Raw genomic sequence first — 9,406 nt, 5'->3', positions numbered from 1 at the left:
CATACCATTATAAAATAGACACTTGAGGGGCAGATAAAGAAATAGCCAGAAATATCACCATAGAAAGCTTGTAAGTCGGTCTTCTGCTTATAACTGACTGGAATACCTAAAATGGGACTACAATGTGCCCAGTGAAGGAGGCTTCCTGTGGAGCCTCCGCATTACATAAGACCATAGGTGGAATCCTGAACCTCACCCAGAATCTTCAGAGGTGGGAAATTTCCACTTGAAAGGACAAACAAACTAGCCTGGAGTGACTAGAAGAGCAGAAGGTACTTCTTGAAAGAAAGACCGACAGGAAAAATACAAAACAATAAGGGCAGTCCGACTGATTATTACAAGAACAAGCAAGTTGCTCACCCAGGAGACATCAAGGCAAGTGTTTGGGTCCCCTCAGGGCAGACCCCTTTCCAAGACTAAGACTCAATATGAATACATGAGCAGACATGTGCTCTGATTGGGGACCACGTTCATCACTAATAAGGGGAAATGAGGGAAAAACAGCAATGAAGCTGCAAGCTAAGCCCTACAATGGTCAATAGACTTCTTTGAACCCAGGTGGAGACCTCGTTGGCCAGCATTGTGGCAAGACCTGGGGACTCTTGGACCCAGAATCAGTGACATAGCCACAGAGGACTAGAGTGGAGAGTGAAACATCCAGCTGAGAAGAAGACAGGGCATATGCATAAGAACACCCACACTTGCAGATAACACCCACTTGACCTGGCTTCAGTGACTGGATAATCAGAGCTTAACTAGAAGAAGAAAGAAAGGGGGTGGGGGGAGGAAAGTAAGCTGATACAATTTGATGAATCTGACCTACACCTATGGATGCAGTAGCTCAAAAGAGGGAACAAATCTTTACAGCAAGGACCATTCCCACCACCTTGATACACAGGGTAGACTGGGATGGGCAACTTGGACATTGGCTACCCAAAATGGGAGTGGAGGGATTACAAAGTCAAGAGGTGACTGGTTTACAAGCTTCCAAGAGGGAGCCTAGATCCAGAGGGCACGGAAGAAGGTAGAATGTCCACTGAGTAGTATCCAATATGTCTGGGTGGGGCTAATGTAAGGAGATGGGGATAGGTCCTTATGATACAATAGAAAATATTTGTTATCAGGACTGACTGCAAGGGTTGGAAATGTAAAGGTGGACTTTTGTAAGCAAAAGGAGGGGAGTGGTTGACTTTGCAGTCCATGAGCGGAGATTCCTGGAACCATCAAGGGAGAAAAGCAGAGTGCGAGATTCTACCCAGAGAAGCAGTGACGCCAGAAATGGAGGCGGAGACGATGATGTGGAGAGATGGAGTGGCTGGGGACTCTAGACCCAGAGAGGGAGAGGGGCTGTGTGCTGATGACCAGGGGGCAGGCTTGCAGTGTATACCCTTTGGTTAGTTGATGAACCATGGAGGGGATTGTAACAAAACAAAAAAAGAACAAAGATCTTGCATCTAACCAAATTGCTCCAAAAATATTTCTTCCTTGGCAGAATAAGGATTAACCTCTGTGAGCTCTCCCCTCACATCCAGTCATCTAAATAACAAAAAGAAGGAGGTTTCAGCCAATGACTCCTGGTCAGACTGGGACTGATCATGGAAGCCCTGGCAGGTTAGCAAGGGTGGCGCCAAATGACCACTTCCACCAGGTGCTTGCATATTGTGGAGGAGAGCAAGCCTTTTCCAACTCCTGACCTCAGCAGCTCACTCACAGCACATCCTGGCATTCAAGATTTCTTAGAGGTACATGTGTCCTTGGCCTGGTCATGTATGTTACCGTGGTGAAGATGGAAAAAAACACAGAGAAGCACTATAATCTTCCCCACCTTTACTGTGTCCCCTACACACACACACCATCTCAGGAAAGGGGTAGAGTTGAGATGATGTATTTGAGATGATGGAGCACAATGGCCCATGAAATTAGCCTTTGTGAGCAGTTGCAGGGACTGTTACATGGTACCTTTCATAAGGCCAGAGGTAGTGGTGTATATAGAGAGGAAAACAGATCTGCTCTTACTACCTAGCTTTATTCCTCTCCATTCAGCAGACTGGTGTAAAATAGAGGGCTCTATGAAGTCCTGGTGTGGTGCTGTAGGATAATCACTGGACTGCTAACTGTAAGGTGGGTGGTTCAAACCCACCAGTTGCTCCTCAGAAACCCTATAGAGGGTCGCTATGAGTCAGAACCGATTCAATGGCACTTAACAACAATAACAACCCATTAAGGAGCCCTGGTGATGCTGTGGGATGTCCCTTGAGCAGCTAACTGAAAATTTGGAGCTACTCTGCAGCCAAAAGATGAGGATGCCTGCTTTTGTAAAGATTTACAGCCTCAGATCAACTTCAGGGCAGTGAGCTTTTTCTACCTATGATCTGAAGGACGGTGCTGAATTTGCCCTTCCTGTGAATCAACACTTCCAAGCCCTTAACTGATAAACATGAGAACATGTATTACTTCATTAATTCTTATAATCACTATTCAGAGTAGGGATTAACCCCATGGAAAAGATGGAGAAATGTATCCCCAGAAAATCATAATGTCAAGACTGAGCCAGACTTGAAATCCAGGACTTTCTGAACTCATATTCTCTTCCTGCTTCCCCTAAACCAGACATCATTCTACCTCCAACAACTCAACCTTGGGCAAGTCCTTCCAGCTTTAGCCACTGAAGTCCTGCTCACTGTTCAAGGAACTACTCACACCAAACCTGCTTTATGTCCACCCACCTCTCTAGGACCAATATATATTCATTTAAATATCCAAAGGGCACTTTCTGCCAGCCAGCACACAGCCTTTCTCAGTCCATGGGCCTAGAGTCCACAGCTGCTCGGTCTCTCCATGCCACTGCCTCTGCTACCATCTCTGCTCTCACTGCTTTTCTAGGTAGGGATCCCATACTCCACTTACGCTCTTCTTTCTTTATGGTCCTAAGATGATCTGTTTTGGAAATGAAAGATTAACTACTACCCTCCTTTTAGTTACACATCTTCTACAATTACAACTGACACCATCACAATTAGTCTGCTAACAATTATGGTCTTTTTCTAATTGTTGGAGATGTTGTTTTAATGTGTTGATTTGGGTTCTTTCGTCTTTTGGGAAGTGTGTGTTTATTGCTATAAATTGCTCTCATAGCACTGCTTTTGCTGTGTCCCAAAGGTTTTGGTATGTTATGTTTTTATTCTCATTTGTTTCCAGGAAATTTTTTTACTTCATTTTTTATTTGTTCTATTATCCAGTCTTAAAACTGACCCGATGTTTTTCAGTTTCATTTTGGTATAGCCGGCCATCATTTCTAGCTCAAATCTGCTTTAAGGATAGGAGTGACCCTGACAAATTCCCTTTTACTCCTCTCAATGAGTGTTGCAGCTTAGCTGGGAAGTACTCTCCTCTCAGAGGGCTGTTCTCTGTTTCAAGGGCAACCCAAACCTTCTGCTACAAAGGTTCTCAATAAAAAAGTATGACTTTTCTTACCTCCTTCAACTTCAGTGACAGACATTTAGCCCACTGCACCACAAAATGTGAGACTTATCCTTGATCATGCTCCAAGCAGAAAGGGAAAAAAAAATCACACACAAAAACTCAGCAACTGGATATTTCTATAGTTTGACAAGAAAAATCTAGCAGAGATCTGCAGATGCAGTCCCTTTGCTCTATAGATGGACACACTGAGAACCAGAGAAATTCAGACACTTCTTAAAAGGTCATTGGTTTCTTTCAGGACTCTACCCCCTTTCAATTAAGGATCCCTGGTAGCATAATGGGTTACAAATTGGGCTGCAGTTCCAATCCACCAGCCACCCCACAGTAGAAAGATGAGGAGTTCTGCTCCTGTAAAGATTGTACCCTCGATATGGGTCACTTAGAGCTGTTACCAACTCAACAGTACACCACCACCTCTTGGAATTTGAGGCCAATGGTAGTGAGGTTGGTCCAGGATCGGGCAGTGTTTCGTTCTGCTGTGCATAAGGTCGCTATGGGTCAGTACCTACTCGATGGCACCTAACAACAACAACCAGTACTTTATACTGATTCATTCAAGTTCCACCCATTTTCATCCCAGATACAATGAATCAGAATCTACATTTTAGCAAGATCCCAAAGCGATTCTTATAGATCTTATATATACATGAGAGTCCCTGGGGGATCTTGCTAAAATGTACCTTCTAATTCCAAACACTACCAGAAGAAAGGCAAATTCTCAGCAGGGGGTTGAACCAGAATGAACTGGTTCAAAACTCTGGTTCTTACTTCTGCTACCCTTCCCTACCTATCACCCCTAGCCTGACAGAGAGTGGCTGGTCTTCCTCTTAATGAGAGGCATGATTTATGTCGGATGGGCCCAATTAGCACCAAACTCTCCAGCCGCCAAGTGCCCTACTGGCCAGCAGCTGAGTTCTGTCTGGCAGGACATATTTGGATGATGAAACCATACTGCATGCTAAATTCGGTGCAGGAAAGAGCAACTTGACTTGGATACCCACCAAAGGCTGCCAGGCTTGGCTCCTGCCCACCAGTTAGGCAACAAGGCTTTCTGGCAGAGCACAAGGGCAGTTCTTCCCTGGCAAGAGGGGCATGTTGGCCTGGGAGAGCACACACCCCAGGGTAAGATGCCCATCCTGGGGCTTGGCTGAGTCCAGCAAGTAGAGGCAGAGAGAGAACTCTCAGCTGGGAGCCAGGAGATTTGGGATCAAGCCCAACACCACCAACTCCTAATTGGGTGACCTCCAGCACACTGTATATCTTCCACTCTGTGCATCAGCTTTTTACCTGTCATGTGGGAAGGATTTCCTTTCTTGTCACAGGAAACACATGAGGCACATAAGAGATATCAAAATAGTACCCACTCTCCTTAAGCCTGAGTTTTCTCCCTTAAGAAGTAAGAATCACACTTCACTCAAAGACCTGGTGTGAGGTGTTTATGTGAAGATTATTACAGAGTGTCTGGCATGCAATGTGGGCTAAATTGGCCACTGTATCTCCATAGGAAATAGACATTACATTTAGGTAGTCATCCCACTTCTGTGGCCCTTAGTTTTCTAGTCTGCCTTCTTCATATGTGTTGGTATGGGAATCAAATTTGGAAACTGAGACTCAGGAAAATAGCAGTGCCATACTAACTGGTCAACAGCATGGATGTCCTTCTCTCAATGTGAGTTTTTTTGTTTTTGTTCCTATAAACGTTTAGACAGTGGTATGACTGCCTTCTTTTGGCTTTGTGTTTCATTCTGTTTCTTCAACATCTTTTTATAAAAAGCAAACAATCCTTTTTAAAACATTTTTGTTAATGTCTCTGGGACACCCAGTTGGGGAATAAAGAATGCAAGGGAGATGACTGCAGAGCCCATATAAATCTGCTGCTCTTCATCTTCATTTGGAGGACGATAGCCCAAGACCTTTGCCAAGCCCCACGAACTCGAGAGCCTGCAACTCCCAGAGAAATAAACATGCTTCAGAGTGAAAGGAGAGCCAAAGGAAGTCAATAACCTCTGGGGAACTTGAGAGATTTTTGGAATATTAAGAGTATTAATTCATTTTGGGTGAGTTGCGTGCTACAAGATTTGAAAACCTGACCTAGATAAATTAAAATCTACCCACAAGATGTTTTACCTTTCCACTCAAATCTGCCACCACCCTCTGCTATCTTCTTTCCTTCTGAGAAGCTAACACCAGGTCTCTTGACTTATTCCACCATAACAAACATGCAGATGGTGCTCAATAAAAGTGCCATCTGTGATTCTCAGCCCAAGTAGATGCTATAAAGTTGTGATCCTCAGGAGGCAGCCTTAGTCTGAATAGGTGCTAAGTGTCCACTTTGGCTAAACTCACATCCATTGCAGTCCATGGGTTCCAGGAAGCATGGTCAGCTCAGATGTGATTCATCCCAACCACAAAGCCTTTGGGTGTGACATAAATGAGTATGTGCTGGAATACATGAACATTCAGAACAAGGACATCAAGAGACACCCTGATCTAATCAACTTATAAATGAATAGATATCTGTTTATTAATCACCAGATGGTATCTTTCTGATCTCACAGCTGCCGGGTATGGAGAATCCAGAAGAGCTAGGACAGAAGAATAGATAAGTGAGAATGGAATGAACACTAATTTACAAAAAAGTTAGTCACTGAATGGAAAAAAGGGGTCAAGGCAGAAAGAAAATTTAACTCTTGATATTATCATAAGGAAAATGACGCTAAGATTTTCTAATTCTATGGAAATATTTATTTTCTTAATCTAGTTCCTCACCACAGCCTCATCAAATAAGTCCTAATATGCCCATTTTATAGATGGAAAAATGAAACCAACTAGCAATAAGGTGACTCTCCAATATCTTGTTAACAAAATCATTAAAAGTCAATGCTTTTTAAAAATCTTTGATTAGTTTTATTCCAGAGTAAAGATGATGTAGAGAATTCTAAACGACTGTGTCATTTATTAAACTCCCTTCCAAGTGGCACCATGGTTGTTGCTGCTAAATGCCGTTAAGTCAGTTCTAATACACAGCAGCACTGAATAGGGTTTCCCAGGAGTGATAGGTGGGTTTGAGCCTTGTGATGAGCAGTCCAATGCTAAAAACCTTCTACCTTGTTTAACTAATCCTGCTGCTGGTTTCCTATGAAAACCTATTTTAAATGGCTCTGTCCCTTCAGTTCTATTCTTAGTCTTCCTCTTTTCTTATTTTATACATTCTTTCTAATTTATGTCATTCACGTGGTGACTTCAAATGACATCTCTCAGTTTTACATCTCTAGTATGGATTCTTCTCTTAAGATTCTTGTCTACATGAAATATTATAAGCATTCTGAGTAGCCTAACTCAAGACTTTTGTTGTTGTTAAGTGATGTCCAGTTGATTCTGGCTCATAGCAACCCTATTCACAACAGAACAAAACACTGTCAGGTCCTGCTCTGCCCTCATAATTGTAGTTACATTTGAGTCCATTGTTGCTGCCACTGTGCAAATCCATCACGTTGGGGGCCTTCCTCTTTTTCATTGACCCTCCACTTTACCAAGCAAGATGGCCTTCTCCAGGGACTGGTTGCTCCTGATAATATGTCCGAAGTATATGAGATAAAGTCTGGTCATCTTGGCTTCTAAGGAGCATTCTGGTTGTACTTCATCCAAAAGAGATTTGTTGTTCTTTTGGCAGTCCATGGTACTTTTAATATTCTTCTTCATCATCATAATTCAAATGTATCAATTCTTCTATAGACTCAGGACTTTAAATACTTTAAATTCAACAGTTTCCTTACTCAGATAACCCTTTTCCTTCTTTCATACTTAATCATGAAAGAAAAAGAGAGAGGGGGAATGAGAGGAAAAGAGAAGGAAGAGAGAGAATGAAAAAAAAGAGTGAGAAGGAAAGACAAGAAGGAAGGAGGGAGAGGTGGAGGGAGGGAAGAAGCAGGGAAAGAGAAAGTGAGAGAAAAGAAAAGAAGGAAGAAAGAGAAAGGACACAGACGAAAGGATGGTGATGGAAAGGCTGTACAAAATTGTTTTGTCCAATCCTTCATTTTTAAGATAAACAAATGGGCTAAACAGAATCTGGGGCTGGAAATACTGATATCTCGACATCTGCCCAGGATCTCTGTAAGAGCAGAGACAAAGAACACTGAGAAATATCATAAGAAAGACAGAGAGCCAGGGTAGGAAGCTGGCCTTGGCTTCAAAGCATTCATCACAATATACATGTATATATTTGACTCTTTATATGTGTGATATCTGTCTTTGCTATAGAGTGTATCTCCATGAAACCAGGGACCATATTATATTCATTATTTCTATCATTCTAGCACCCGGTATGGGGAGTGTGGCGGCTCTATAGGATAAGCACTGCACTACTAACCACAAGGTCAGTGGTTTAAGTCCACCAATCATTCCTTGGGAGAAACATGAGATGTTCTACTTCCACAAATAATTACAGCCTCAGAAACTTTATGCAAGGTCTCTGTGAGTTGGAACCAACTCCACAGTACTTAACAACAACAAACAACATAGGGCCTGCACATAGAAGATACACACTAAATATTTAAACTATTCTTAGTAGTAACAATATAAACTGCATTTTCTTGTTGTTTTTAAGTGCAATCTACTCAATTCTGAATCACAGCGACCCTATAGGGTCTCCAAGCTGGTGAATTTGAACCACTGACCTTGAAGTTCAAATTAGCCTTTAGGTCTAGTGATTATCTTACAGTGCCACACCAGGAATTAATTTAACCGAAAATAGGCATCTTGGTTATAGTAGAAGAGTAACACTAATACAAGACATAGCAGATGGCTGAAAAGGTAGAGAGAAGTTCCTATTCATGGAGAGACTGATAATATTAAAAACATGTAAATTCTTCCAAAGTAATGCATATGTTTAATGTAAAGTCAATCAAAATTCCAGTTAATTTTTTTTAAAACTCAGTACACTTTCTTTAGAATGTACATGGAAGATTATAAATACATTTAAACATTTTTTTTAATTGAAACTTGCCCTTCTAGATATTCACACACCACAAAACATGGTAATAAAATCCTGTACCCATCCACTGACATCTAGCCTATTTCAACTCAGAACGACCCTGTACAGGATTTCTGAGACTGTAAATCTTTCAAACCACTCATCTGTCAGTTTGTCATACTGTGGTGGTTTGCATGTTGTTGTGACTCTGGAAGCTATGCCACAGGTATTTTAAATACCACAAGGGTCACACACAGAGAACAGGTTTCAACTGATATTCTAGATGAAAACAGACTAGGAGGGAGAGGCTGACTACTTCTGAATACTTAGTCACTGAAAAACTTATGAATAGCAGTGGAACACTGTCAGCACCAAAATATTGAATCTTCAAACCTTATGAACACCATAGTGTTGTCAGATATAGTGCCAAAAGATGAGCCCCTCAACTTGGAAGGCACTCAAAATAGGTCTTGGGAAAGAGTTGTCTTCTCAAAGTAGAGTTGACCATGATGACATGAATGGAGTAAATCCTGCAGGATCTTTATTTGCTGATGAGGCACCATTCAAAGTGAAGAGTTGTTGTTAAGTGCCATCGATTCGGTACTGACCCATACTGACCTTATGCACAGCAGAACAAAACACTACCCAATCCTGGGCCAACCTCACTACTGTTGCCACACTTGAGTCCATCGATGCTGCCACTTGGCCAATTCATCTCGTTGGGGGTCTTCTTCTTTTTCTCTAACCCTCCACCTTACCAAACATGATAGCCCTCTCCAGTGACTGGTCCCTCCTGACAATACGTCCAAAGTATAAGAGACGAAGTTTGGCCATCTTGGCCTCCAAGGAGCATTCTGGTTTCACTTCTTCCAAAACGGATCTATTGGTTCTTTTGGCAGCCCATGGCACTTTCAATATTCTCCTCCAACACCATAACTCAAAAGCATCAAC

This window comes from Chrysochloris asiatica, unplaced genomic scaffold, assembly GCF_000296735.1.
Source record: "Chrysochloris asiatica unplaced genomic scaffold, ChrAsi1.0 scaffold00026, whole genome shotgun sequence".
Taxonomy (NCBI): Eukaryota; Metazoa; Chordata; class Mammalia; order Afrosoricida; family Chrysochloridae; genus Chrysochloris; species Chrysochloris asiatica.
Note: the sequence above shows the minus strand (reverse complement) of the source record.